The following is a 13,862-nucleotide window of genomic DNA, read 5'->3' on the forward strand; positions in this document are numbered from 1 at the left end:
TTAAAAGAAGAAATGGCTGAGTTCTCAGTGGGAATGGGGAACCATGATCAAGGTCAAAGAGATGTAGCTAAAATGTTTGGTAATGAGTCCCAAGGGCACCCATGTCACTGACTGGTTGATATCAAAAAGGAAGGTGAGAAATAGTAAGGTCAGTAACATGGATGTCAATTAAGGTTCATACAAATGAGTCCACGAGAGCCAAAGTACAACCCTCCGTATATTTCACTGAAATTTAGAGACGATCTCAAGGATAGATTTGATGCATTGAACAGTAATGACTGAAGACCAGACAAGTTGTGGAATGACTTTGAGAACATCATACATGAAGAAAGCAAGAGGTCATTAAAAAGGTAGGAAAGAAAGAAAAGACCAAAATGGATGTCAGAAGAGACTCCGAAACTTGCTCTTGAACATCGAGTAGCTAAAGAAAATGGAAGAAATGGTGAAGTAGAAGAGCAGAACAGAAGATATCAAAAGGCAACTCGAGAAGACAAAATAAATTATTTAAATGACTTGTGCAAAGACCTGAAGATAGAAAACCAAAAGGGAAGAACACTCTGCATTTCTCAAGCTGAAAAAACTGAAGAAAAAATTCAAGCCTTGAGACGCAATATTGAAGGATTCTATGGGGGAAATATTAAATGACTCAGGAAGTATCAAAAGAAGATGGACAGAATACGCAGAATTGCTATACCAAAAAGAATTGGTCGATGTGCAACCATTTTACTTCAGGAGGTACCATATGAGCAGGAACCAATGGTACTCAAGGAAAAAGTCCAAGCTGCACTGAAGGCATTGGTGAAAAACAAGGCTCCAGGAACTGACAGAATACTAACTGAGATGTTTCAACAAATGAATGCAGCACTGAAAATACTCATTTGTCTATGCCAAGAAGTTTGGAAGACAGCTACCTGGCCAACAGAATGAAAGAGATATATATTTATGCCTATTCCCAAGAAACGTGATCCCACTGAACGTGGAAACTATCAAACGATATCATTAATATCACACATAAGTAATATTTTCCTGAAGATCATTCAAAAGCGGCTACAGCAGTATATCAACAGGGAACTGTCAGAAATTCAAGCCAGATTCAGAAGAGGACACAGAACCAGGGATATCATGGCTATGTCAGATAGATCCGGCTAAAAGCAGATAATACCAGAAAGATGTTTACCTATGTTTTATAAACTATGCAAAGGCATTTGACTGTGTGGATCATAACAAATTATAGACAACATTGTGAAGGACGGGAGTTCCAGAACACTTAATAGTGCTCATGAGCAACCTGTACATAGATCAAGAGGCAGTGGTTCGAACAGAACAAGGGAATATTGTGTGGCTTAAAGTCAGGAAAGGTGTACATCAGGGTTGTATCCTTTTACCATTCCTCTTCAGTCTTTATACTGAGCAAATAATCCAAGGAGCTGGGCTATATGAAGAAGAATGGGGCATCAGGATTGGAGGAAGAACACTCACTAACAATCTGGGTTATGCAGATGACACAACCTTGCTTGCTTAAAGTGAAGAGAAGTTGAAGCACTTAGTGATGAAGATCAAACACCATAGCCTTCAGTATGGATTACACCTCAACATGAAGAAAATAAAAACCCTCACAACTAGACCAATAAGCAACATCATGATAAACAGGGAAAAGACTGAAGTTGTCAAGGATTTCAATTTAATTGGATCAACAATCAACACCCATGGAAGCAGCAGTCAAGAAATCAAAAGAAGTATTGCATTGGGCAAATCTGCTACAAAACACCTCTTTAAAGTGTTGAAAAGCAAAGACGTCACCTTGAAGACTAAGGTGCGCCTGACCCAAGCCATGGTGTTTGCAATCACCTCGTATGCATGTGAAAGCTGGACAATGAATAATGAAGACTGAAGAAGAATTGACCCATTTGAATTGTGGCGTTGGAGAATGATATTGAATAAACCTCGGACTGCCAAAAAAAAAAAAAAAAAGGATGAATAAATCCATCTTGGAAGAAGTAAAACCAGAGTGCTCCTTAGCAGCAAGCATGGCAAGACTACATCTCACATACTTTGGACATGTTGTTACGAGGGATCAGTCCCTGGAAAAGGACATCATGCCTGGTAAAGTAGAGGGTCAGTGAAAAAGAGGAAGGCACTCAATGAGATGGATTGACATAGTGGCTGCAACAATGAGCTTAACCATAACGATGACTGTGAGGATGGTGCAGGACCAGGCAGTGTTCCGTTCTGTTATACATACGGTCTCCATGTGTCAGAACCAACTCAGTGGCACCTAACAACAACAACAACAACAAGTGAAGTTTACAACATTTGATTTCAGTTAGATTTTTATAGCCCAAACAAATTAATTTCTTTTTAATAAACATGGATGTAGAAGAAATATGGTAGCAGGAATCTGAACAGAAATCTTCTGTTCCTCTGCTGAAACCTGCAAAGATGGAAGAACTGGGACCTGAAGGAAGCAGACAATCGTAGCAAAGATTTAGAGACTGAGAATATTAGATATGATGACCCATAAATTTAAAAAATCAAAGGGAAATTGGGGGCACCTTTTGTTACAATAGTTATCATGGTGTTGCTGATTGCATCCTAAAATCTCTTCGACTTTGAAGTAATCACTTTTCTTCTAAGACTGAGAGCATGATGGAAATGAGACATTACTTATGAATCAGCAGACATAAATGGAGATCAGAAGTAGGAGCAATGTTCTTATGCTGAGCAAAATAAGACAGTCCCAAAAGGACAAATACTGTATGATCTCACTTACAGGAAATAAGCAAAAATATAGAAAACAAAGATTATCAGCGGTTACCAGGGTAGAGAAAGAAAGGAAAAGTTTTTATTTGGGGGGCATTGAAGTTATGTTAATGGTGATGGGCCCTTTTGGATGAGGTTAGCGATAATAGTGGCACAACCTGAAAAATGTAATCAGTGTCATTGAAATGTAAGTGTGGAAGTTGTGTGTTGCCAGATGGTTTGGTGTTATAATGGGTTGAATTGTATCCTCCAAAAAGATGCATCAACGTGGCTATGCCTTGAGTGATTGTCTTCCACTTTGTGATTCTCTTATGTGTTATAAATCATAATCTCTGCCTCTGGTTAAAGCAGATTAGGGTGGGGATGTAACACTCTTGCTCAGGTCACATCCCTAATCCAATGTAAAGGGAGTTTCTCTGGGGTGTGGCCTGCACCAACTTTTATCTTACAGGAGATAAAAATCAAGGGAAGCCAGGAGAGAGAGGAGACCTCATATACAAAGAAGCATTGCAGGGAGCAGAGCACTTGCTTTGGACCTGGGGTCCCTGCCAGGAGAAGCTCCTAGTCCCTGGGAAAGATTGATGAGAAGGCCAACAGAGAGAGAAAGCCTTCCCCTGGAGCTGATGCTCTAAATTTGGACTATTAGCTACTTTACTGTGAAGAAATAAATTTCTCTTTGTTAAAGCCATCCACTCGTGTATTTCTGTTATAGCAGCACTGAATCACTAAGACAGATGTGTATTTTTTCATCACAATAAAGAAAAGAGGAAAGGAGAAAAAAAAAAAAGAAAAAAGAAAAGGCAATGTACAAACTGAAAAATGGAAAAAAATAGTAACTTAGACATTGGTTCAGAAGGTGTCGCATTGTTGTTAGGAGCCGTCAAGTGGGCTCCAACTCATAGTGACCCTGGGTATGGCAGAACAAAACACTGCCCTCTCCTGCACCATCCTCACAATAGTAGGTATGCTTGAACTCACTGTGTCAATCCATTATATTGAGGGTCTTCCTCTTTTTCACTGACTCTCTACTTTATCAAGCATAATGTCCTTCTCCAGGGATTGGTCCCTCCTGATAACATATCGGAAGTAAATGACACAATGTCTTGCCAACCTCAATTCTAAGGGACATTCTGGACGCACTTCCTCCGAGATAGACTTGTTCACTCTTCTGCAGTCCATGGCATATTCAATATTCTTCACCAACACTATAATTCAAATGTGTCAGGTTAAGAAAGTATATGAGAAGCCCAAAAAAGTGGCCATAGAGAAAATCCTCCTACCTGGGAGTTTAAGAAAAGGGTTCTTGTGACAGCCAGCCTCATACAATAGAAACTCAACTGAAGTCCATTAACAGAAAAAAAGCACTTGAATCAATTCAATGGAAAAATCTTTGCCTCTCCTCTACATTCCTGAGCTCCTCTCCCTGCTTCATCGCTGATTTATTTCCTAACCTTCACAGGCACCAAAGGTTACCAATGAAAAACCAAACATTTCTGAGAGAATTCGTCCTGCTGGGACTAACAGACATCCCAGAGCTTCAGACCGTAATCTTCATACTTCTCTTCCTTGCCTACATATTTAGCATCTTAGGTAACCTGACAATCATCACCTTCACACTACTGGACACCCACCTCCAGATTCCCATGTATTTTTTCCTCCGAAATTTCTCCTTCTTGGAAATCTCCTTTACAACCACTTTCACTCCTAGGCTGCTGATCAGCATCTCTACTGGGAATAAGGCCATCAGTTTTGCTGGCTGCTTCACTCAGCATTTCTTTGCCATATTCCTCGGGCCTACAGAGTTTTACCTTCTGGCTGCCATGTCTTATGATCGCTACGTAGCCATCTGCAAACCCCTACATTACACAACCATCATGAACAACAGAGTCTGTACCCAGCTGGTTCTCTCCTCTTGGCTGAGTGGGTTCCTAATCATTTTATACCCCATCATTCAGACCAGTCAACTGGATTTCTGTGCCTCCAATGTGCGAATCATTATTATTGTGACTGTGGACCTCTCATGGAAATATCTTGCTCAGACACAAGACTCCTGGAGCTGGTCGACTTTATCTTAGCAGTTGTGACCTTGGCGGTGACCCTGGTGCTGGTGCTTCTCTCTTACACAAATATCATCAAGATCATTCTGAAGATCCCCTCTGCCCAGCAAAAGAAAAAGGCATTTTCCACATGTTCTTCCCACATGATTGTCATCTCTCTCTCTTATGGCAGCTGCATCTTCATGTACATAAAACCTTCAGCAAAAGAAGGATTTGCCCTCAATAAGGGAGTAGCTGTGCTCAACACATCAGTCACTCCTTTACTGAAGCCCTTCATTTACGCTCTAAGGAATAAACAAGTAAAACAAGCCTTCAGGGATGTGGCCAGAAAGATTATAAGTCTTAAATTAATTCAAAGAAAATTCTGACTGATTTCGTGAATTTCTTCCCCATGAACACTCAGGGGGAGCTTCTCTAACCTTCCCCCTTGTTAAACAGCATCTCAGATGAATTTTCATGACAAGATGTCAATGTTATATTTCAAACTTGCCAACAAGAGAAAAGCCTGCCAAAAAAATTTAAAAAACCACAATTAAAACATTTCTTTCTAATTGATAAAATTTTTAGTAAGAATAAAAAGCAGCTAAATAAAATTGATAGCCTGAGTACACGATAGAAATATCTGTTAAAACTCACTAAGATTGTCACAGGACTGACGTTCAGCTGAGCTTGCTGGTAAAGTTTAGATTTACAAGTAGGGCTCTTAATTTTTATCAAAGGAAGTTGTCCAAACATTTTATCAGAAATAGTAAACATTTCCAAGAAAACCAAAAAAATTTAAAAACAAAAATCAAACTGGTTTCCATGAAGTCGATTCTGAGTCATGACAACACTGAGTGCAGAGTAGAACTGCTTCACAGGGTTTTTAAGACTGTGACCTTTCAGAAGCAGATAGTCTCAAGCACTTAAACCTTTGCACCACCCAGGGACTCAGACACTTACAAGAAGGATCTAAGAGTGCCACCTACAATACAACTCCGCTCCAGGCCACCTTATCTCAGGTTTGAAACGCTTTTCTTTCTTCAGAGCAATCTTCTTGCTCTGACAACTCTAAAACTGTCTCTTCTTTAGACACTAGGTAAAGGTTTCCTGTTGCAGAATTAACATTTCTGACTCTATCTCTCCTTCTAGTCATGAAATAGGAATGAAAATTATTACCAGGAAAGGATCCCTAATAGAGTGAACATCTGATCTCTTTCAAAGGGAAAAATTTCGGAGAGTAGGAATCATGGGCCATGTCGGCAATGGCCAAAACCGATAGGGCTCAAAGAGTATGCTGAGCTTTAGGGACATACCTTGTAGATGAATCTGAGGAGTCTGGGAGTGAAAGGGCTGCCTAAACGGGTCTTAGGAGAGAACATACAAATTATTTAAGGGCTGGTTTTTCAAAGGGCAGTACAAGGGAGGAGGATAAGGAAACATATACAGTTGTAAGTTCCTATATTCTGTTAAAGTGATAAAATGTTCATTCTAAGCAAACTGTGAAAAGATAAGCATGCATATTATACTCCCTACCTTAAAAACTAAACAAAGAGATACAGTCAAAATCACAAGTAAATTTCAATGGATTAAACTGGAATACTAGAAAATATTCAAATAACTAACTCAAAAGTAGGCAGGAAAGGGGAAATTTAAACCAAAGGGATCAAACAGTAAACAAACAATTTAATGGGGGACATAAATCCAAACATATCAATAATTATGTTATATGTAAATTGTCTCAACATACCACTGAAGTAAGAATAGGTTTTTTTAAACTATATGCTGTCTACAAGAAACTCTCTTCAACTGTAATATTTAAGTAGGTTAAAAGTAGAGAAGGGAAAAAAGATAACATGAAAATACTAATAAAAAAGCTGGAGTGGCAATATTAAATAGACTTGACAGCAAAGAAAATTACAAGAGCTAAAGAAGGATGCCTACGTGTTAATGAAAATATGACAAGAAGCATCCTAAATGAACATGTACCTAACAGCAGAGTTACTAAGTATATGAACCAAACACTGCAATAACTGAAAGAAGAAACAGAGAAGTCCACAATTGCAGTTGGAAACTTCAACATCCTCTCTCAGTAATACATATAACTAAAAAAAAAAAATATATACTAGGAGACGGAAAATCAGCATAGATATAGAAAAAACGGAACACCGTAAATCAACTGGATCTAATTGACATGTGTACAACAGTCCACCTACAAACAGGAGAATGCACATTCTTTTCACACACACGTGGAACATTTACCAAAATAGATCATATCCTTGGTCATGAAACAAGCCTTATTGAATGAAAAAGAATTAAAATGATACAGTGAAACCTATGAGAGCCAGAACTTGACCAGACTGCCTGGTTTTTCTCGGTCTCCCAAGTTTTCTGCCCTTGAAAGGGTGCAGTCTTACCACTTTTCTATCCCTCACTAGTGACAAATATTTTTATTTTCCTTCTCTGACAGATTTCCACCTTACAAGGGTAACGGCTTTCGCAGGTTTTACTGTACAAGCTATGTTTTCAGACCATAATGGAATTAAACTTGAGATCAATAACAGAAATATAACAGAATAACTCCCAAACACTTGAGATTAACACATTTCTCAGTGATTCAGAGGTGAAAGAGGAAATCTCAAGGGAAATTAGAAAACATATTGAATGTAATTAAAATCAAAATGCAATATATCAAAATTTCTGATGCAGCTACACCAGTAATTACAGGAAAATTTCAGCATTAAATGCTTACAATAGAAAAAAAAATGGAAGTTTTCAAATCTGTAATGTAAGCTTCCACTTTAAGAAAAATAAAACCAAAGCAAGCAGAAAGAAGGAAATAATAAAGACAAAACAGAAATCAATGAAATTGAAAACAACTGAGAAAAACTGATAAAACTAAAAGCTGGTTCTTTGAAAAGATCAATAGTCTTGATAAACATCTAGCAAGACCAATAAACAAAAATAGAAGACACAAAATTGCAGTATGAGGAATGAAAGAGGGAATATCGCTCAGACTCTATAGACATTAAAAAAATAATAAGGAAATACTACAAATAGGTGTATTTCAGGTTCTGATACAGAGATAACTGGTCCTTTATTAAGAAGGTAATAGATTAAAACCTCTCTTGGCTTCAACTTTAAGAGGAAGTTTCTATAAGTGATTGGAAGAATCTATATGAACTCTTACAGGCTCTGCCCAAATTAGTCTGTTTATGTCCATAGATTTTTCTTGCCCATAGGGACTCTGGAGCCAAAGTTTATTGTTCATTTACTTCTTGAATCAAACATAGGGTTGGTATATTAATGCTCAGTGTAGCTATAATTCATCATGTGTCAGAGCAGTCTCTGAAACTGCTAAAAATAGTTCTTCTACAGTATATTTGATCTAGCAGTTCCATTTGCCGAGTAGATCCCTACCCATTACATTTGCAGGGCTTGTGTCACAGAAAGTAAGTGAATCTTCTTCTGATAATGGTCCCAAAGTAACCAGTACACATTGAGACACCAAAAAAGTTTAGTATTCCTACTATATGAGTGGTTTTAGTGCTCCAAGGGATCTGATGTTTGTGATAGTGGGATTGAAGGTAGCTATAGGGACATCAGTATTAATTAGAAAGCTACTGTCTGCCAATATTTATAAACAGTTCCCCCTGAGAAGTTAAAGGGAGCAAAGAGAATTGTTAGGTAATAATGACTCCCTCAAAACAACATCACTGAACACATTGTGTCCTGTTTTTTAGCCAATATGAGATGCTGGTTCTTCCAATGGGCCTTCACTTTGCAATATTCTATATGGATTCTTATTCTTAGAACACAGAAGATTTTTCTATCTTGTTTTCATTTCAGTGATCACTTGTTTTGCCTGGAGGGTCAATGTTTGCATTCATATATAGCTTGCTTACCTTCTACGGCTCTTCGAAAATGTTCAGGCATATTGTAGGTCTTCTAAACAGGTATTAGCTTATTAGCTTTTTTTTTTCTTTTTTTTGACTGAGTCCCCAGTTTTCAGTCTGAACCCATTTACTCAAAGAAAGGATAAGGCTACCTTTACCTCAGCTACTTGGTCTACTCCAGAATATTGGCCAAAATATTCCTGAAGTCTATTTTAAAGTATCTAATATATTTGTTGGAAATCCTGGTGGCGTAGTGATTAAGTGCTATGGCTGCTAGCCAAAGGGTCGGCAGTTTGAATTCACAAGGCGCTCCTTGGAAACTCTATGGGGCAGCTCTACTCTGTCCTATAGGGTAGCTACGAGTCGGAATCAACTAGATGGCACTGGGTTTGTTTTTTTGGTTTTTTAATATATTTGTTGATTTTTTGTTCATTTTTATGACTCTGAATCTGTATACAATCTACCCTTAGGCAAAAAATTTATTTTCAATAAATATTCATATATTTAAAATCTAGATTAACACATTTCCTACTTTTTTTAGTCCCAAGGCCAGTTTGGAATTAAAGAGCTAGGATGTTTAAATCCTTCCCTAGTCTTTCCCATGCTGCAGCCTGTAGCTATTTTTTCCCACTCAAGGAGCTAACAATTAAGAGAATTAGTTGCTGTATATGTGGTAGTCAAAAAATATCCAAAAGAGCAAAAATTCTGCAGTGAATTTCCATCTTCCTGAGGTTTAGAAAATCCTTGGTGCCATCCCTCAACCTAGCTCTAAACCAGGGTTTTAATTCAACATTTGCAAATCTGTTGGCCTGAGCAGGCAAGGAAAAGAGAAATTAATACAGAAAACGTTACTAAAGATTTTGTGTGGTCTGGTACAGAAGGAGGTCCATAGGGGTGGGGGAGAGAGCGACACCATGAGTTATTGCTTTGGGTGACACCAACCCCAGTGAAACCATTGCTTTCATACATTGAAAATCATCCCTAATCCAATCACAGATCACAACTGCCATCACACAAGACAAAACCCCAATCATTTCTTTTAACTGACCTCTTTGCTTCCCATCTCAACTGTCCCTACAAGCCTTTCCTTATTGGAAACTGGAGAGACTTTTCCAAATTGTTCATTGACAATAGGACAGAGTAGAGTTGCACCCATAGGGTTTCCTAGGCTGAAATCTTTACAGGAGTAGATCACCCGGTCATTCCTCTCACTGAGCGGCTGGTGGGCTCCAACGGCTGAACTTTCAGTTAACAGCCGGGCACTTGACCATTGCACCACCAAGGCTCCTTCATATACTAGAGGCACATACTCCTTCATATACTGGAAGCATAGCAAATATGTACTGAATTATTGAAATTTACCCTTCACAACCAGAATCCTTTAAACAGAGTGTATTAAATATGAGCAAAGAAATGTATCTCTGTAGTAGAATTTTTACCTTAGTAACAGAAGATTTGGAAACCCTGGTGGGGTAGTGGTTAGGTGTTAATGGGTTAGCAATTCAAATCTGCCAGGTGCTCCTTGGAAACTCTATGGGGCAGGGCAGTTTTACTCTGTCCTATAAGGTCGCTATGAGTAGGAATCGACTCAAAGGCACTGGGTTTGGTTGTTTTGGTTTTTATTAACAGATTTGAGAACATATTTAGGAAAAAGTGGGCATTACAAAGTCTTTCACAGAATGTTTTTTTTCAGTGTCTCTCAAATTATATATTTTTAATTGGCCAACCGTATCCATTCTGAGGAAGAGAAAAAATGTCCAAATGCTCACTGAATATTCCTCCCTTGACCTTCTCTTTTGAAATTCAATTTCTGTTTACTCAGTTCAGCTGCCAGTGTGATAAAAAGACCAAGCTCCAAGTACACAGTCACTCTGGGTATGGAACAACAGCACGATAATAGTTGTTCTTCAAATAACTTAGTTACATTAGTTACATTGATCTATTCAACTCTTTACTATCTTCGATCAATGTTCCAGGCTTCTGCTATCCAATATCCACTAGCCACATGTGGCTATGAGCATTTGAAAAGTTACTAGTCCAAACTGAGATGTGCTGTAGCCATAAAACACACAAGATTTGAAAACTTACTAATAAAACAATAATATAAAATATCTCATTAATAAATTAATACTGATAACATGTTGAAATAATAATATTTTGGATTCATTCAGTCAAGTAAAATATATTAGTAATATTTTTTACCTATTTCTTTTTAGTTTTTTGATGTTATGATTTGAATACATAAATTACAAATGTAGCTCCATAGAAATGAATCTCTATCAAATGGTGCTCTTTTAGCGTTTTGTGTCCTCTACCCACAGAAACGGCACTGGGTTTACTGGGTACCCACAGAAAATAAAAAAGATTCTCCTCATAAGACTCAGTTTATTTTTTGAATGGTTTTCACTCTTTTTTCAATATTCTCCACAAATATCTGTGAAGCTTATGCTCCATGGATCTGAGAAAATGCTACACTTTTTCTCTTGGCAAGGTTAGTAGCATCAGCTGTCACCAAATACAGAGTTTCCACATTGTCTGATTCCCAGACATCATGATAGAAAAAGGAACATTAACCTCGGTTTAAGAGACAGTTTGTAGGTAGATGATACTGGTACGGAAAGAAGGGAAATACAAAAAGAAAAAAATCATGGAATGTTTAGCAATGGTAATTGAGATAAATGGAATATAGGTAGAAAAGTGGATGCTTGTGTAACAAATGAGAGACAGACGGACAGAAACAGAGAGAGGCACACAGAAATTTAAAGAAGTCAGAGGAGATGGTTCTGTGTGTCAGTATCATCATCATATGTCTTAGGCTGGGTTCTCTAGAGAAGCAAAACCAGTAAATTGTATAAATATCTATATAAAGAGATTTATATCAAGGAAATGGCTCACACAGTTGTACAGGCTGGAATGTCCCAAATCAGTAGGTCAGGCTGGAAGCTCCTCCTGACTCACGTAGCCACAGAGGCTGGTGAACCCAAGATCGGCAGATCATAAAACAGGGCACTTGTTCACAAGCTGCGAAAAATGACTAATGCCAAGATTGGCAGGTAAGACCACATGTAAACTGCTACCTCAAGTCCCAAGAGCTGGAGGTCAGATGAACAGGATCCAGCTGCAGGATCCAGAGTGAGCAAAAGCCCATGAGCCTTGCCAGAAAATCCATCTATACTGGATGCAGGCCACACTCCCAAGGAAACTCCCTTTCAACTGATTGGCTACTCTCAGCAGATCTCATCATGGAGGTGATCACATTATATCAAACGTCATCATGGAAGAGATCACATCATACTACTGCCATACTACATCATAACTGCCAAATGACTGAGAATCATGGCCCAGCCAAGTTGACACACAGTCTTAATGATTACAATCCACCCCTTGTCAACTCGGCATCTGCATACATCTCCTTATACCATACATAATTTCTGAAAAAACACAATTATAAAGTCATATTCGTGCCTAACATGATACAACTAACACATATACAATCGACAATGCACTAGACTTGTTTTCATCTTATACTTTATAAGTGAAGAAAACAAAAATATTTGATGCACTCATACAAGAAAGACTTACTCATAATAATTATAGCCTGCATTTCTGCAACTGGTCACACGGTCATTACTGGTATTTAGATCTACCTTCTTCTACTACCCATTCTGTATTCTCTTTGCTCTCAGCAAGCACCTCAGCTGCTCATGGTTCTTTGCCTGGTGGGGTGATCCAAACCTTCATTCCTGAATGGTCTGGGCCATTCAGAGTCATGTTGGAACTGGGTTGTTGTAGTTTTCCATTGATTTAATCACAAGGCATGGTAGTACTAAGAGACACCCTAAGGGATCTCCTGCATTCCAGATAATTCTTCTTTACCTCCATTATGTAATATCAATCTAATTTCCTCTTGGTAATCAGGATCGATCACACCAGTCAATTTGGTAACTCCCTTCTTTGCCTGTTAAGCCAGAGACATAAGGAACCCAAAGTGGCCAGGTTACATTCTTAATTTCTAATTCAATGGAATTAATGCATGTGTCTTCAGATGGGAGCATTCCTCTCTTTGAAACTAAGACCCCTAGACCCACTGAGCATATGATTGCAGTCACAGGAAGCAAAAATTTTCCTTCACTGGGGTTCTCTAGAGGTAATAGTGAGTGGTGCCACTCCTATTTCTACCCTCTTGATTCCTGGACCCATGAATCCTGGCTAAGGGAGAACAGTACCATATATTGGACTCTGGATTAAGGTCTATACAGCCTCCTGCAGAACATTACCCCAACCCTGCAATGAATTGCCACCTAGCTGATGCCATAACTGTGTGTTTAGAAGGCCATTCCGTCATTCTATCAAGCCAACTGCTTCAGAATGTTGGAGAACGTGGTAAGACCAGTGAATTCCAAGAGCATGGGCCCACTGCCACACTTCATTTGTTGTGAAGTGAGTCCCTTGATCCAAGGTGATGCTGTGCGGGATACCATGATGTTGGATAAGGCATTCTCTAAGTCCACAGATGGTAGTTTTAGAAGAAGCATTGCATGCTGGGAAGGCAAAGCCACATCCAGAGTAAATATTCCAGTAAGGACAAACTGCTGCCCTTTGCATGATGGAAGTGGTCCAATGTAATCAACTTGCCACCAGGTTGCTGACTGATCACTTCAAGGAATAGTGCCTTATCAGGGACTTAATGCTGTTCTCTGTTTCTGGAAGATTAGGTACTCAACAGTGGCTATAGCCAAGTTGGCCTTGGTGAGTGCAAGTTCCTGTGGCTGAGCCCATGCATAACTTCCATCCCTGCCACGAGGCCACAGCATTCATGAGCCCATTGAGCAATAACAGCAGAGGCTGGGGAAAGAGGATGACTGGTTTCCACAGAACAGGTCATCCTATCCACTTGATTGTTAAAATCCTCTTCTGCTGGTGTCACCCTTTGATGAATATTCACACAGGACACGAATATCTTCACTTCTTTGGTACACCCAGAGACTTCTGTCCATATACCTCTTCCCCAAAGCTCATTGTCTCCAATTTCCCAATGATGTTCCTTTCAAGTACCTGACCATCCAGCCAAACCACTGGCCACAGCCCATGAATCAGTACACGACTGTGCCTCTCAAGTTAATGGTGGATAAAATGACTCCTTCCCACATTTTCAATCTGATGAAATGTG

The 13,862-nt window shown here is 38.9% G+C and overlaps 1 pseudogene; it reads left to right on the forward strand.

Moving 5' to 3' along the window:
* The first annotated feature begins 4,235 nt into the window (after nucleotides 1-4,235).
* On the forward strand, nucleotides 4,236-5,185 carry LOC126076403 (olfactory receptor 6C4-like; annotated as a pseudogene).
* Nucleotides 5,186-13,862: the final 8,677 nt, after the last annotated feature.

This window comes from Elephas maximus, chromosome 4, assembly GCF_024166365.1.
Source record: "Elephas maximus indicus isolate mEleMax1 chromosome 4, mEleMax1 primary haplotype, whole genome shotgun sequence".
Classification (NCBI taxonomy): Eukaryota; Metazoa; Chordata; class Mammalia; order Proboscidea; family Elephantidae; genus Elephas; species Elephas maximus.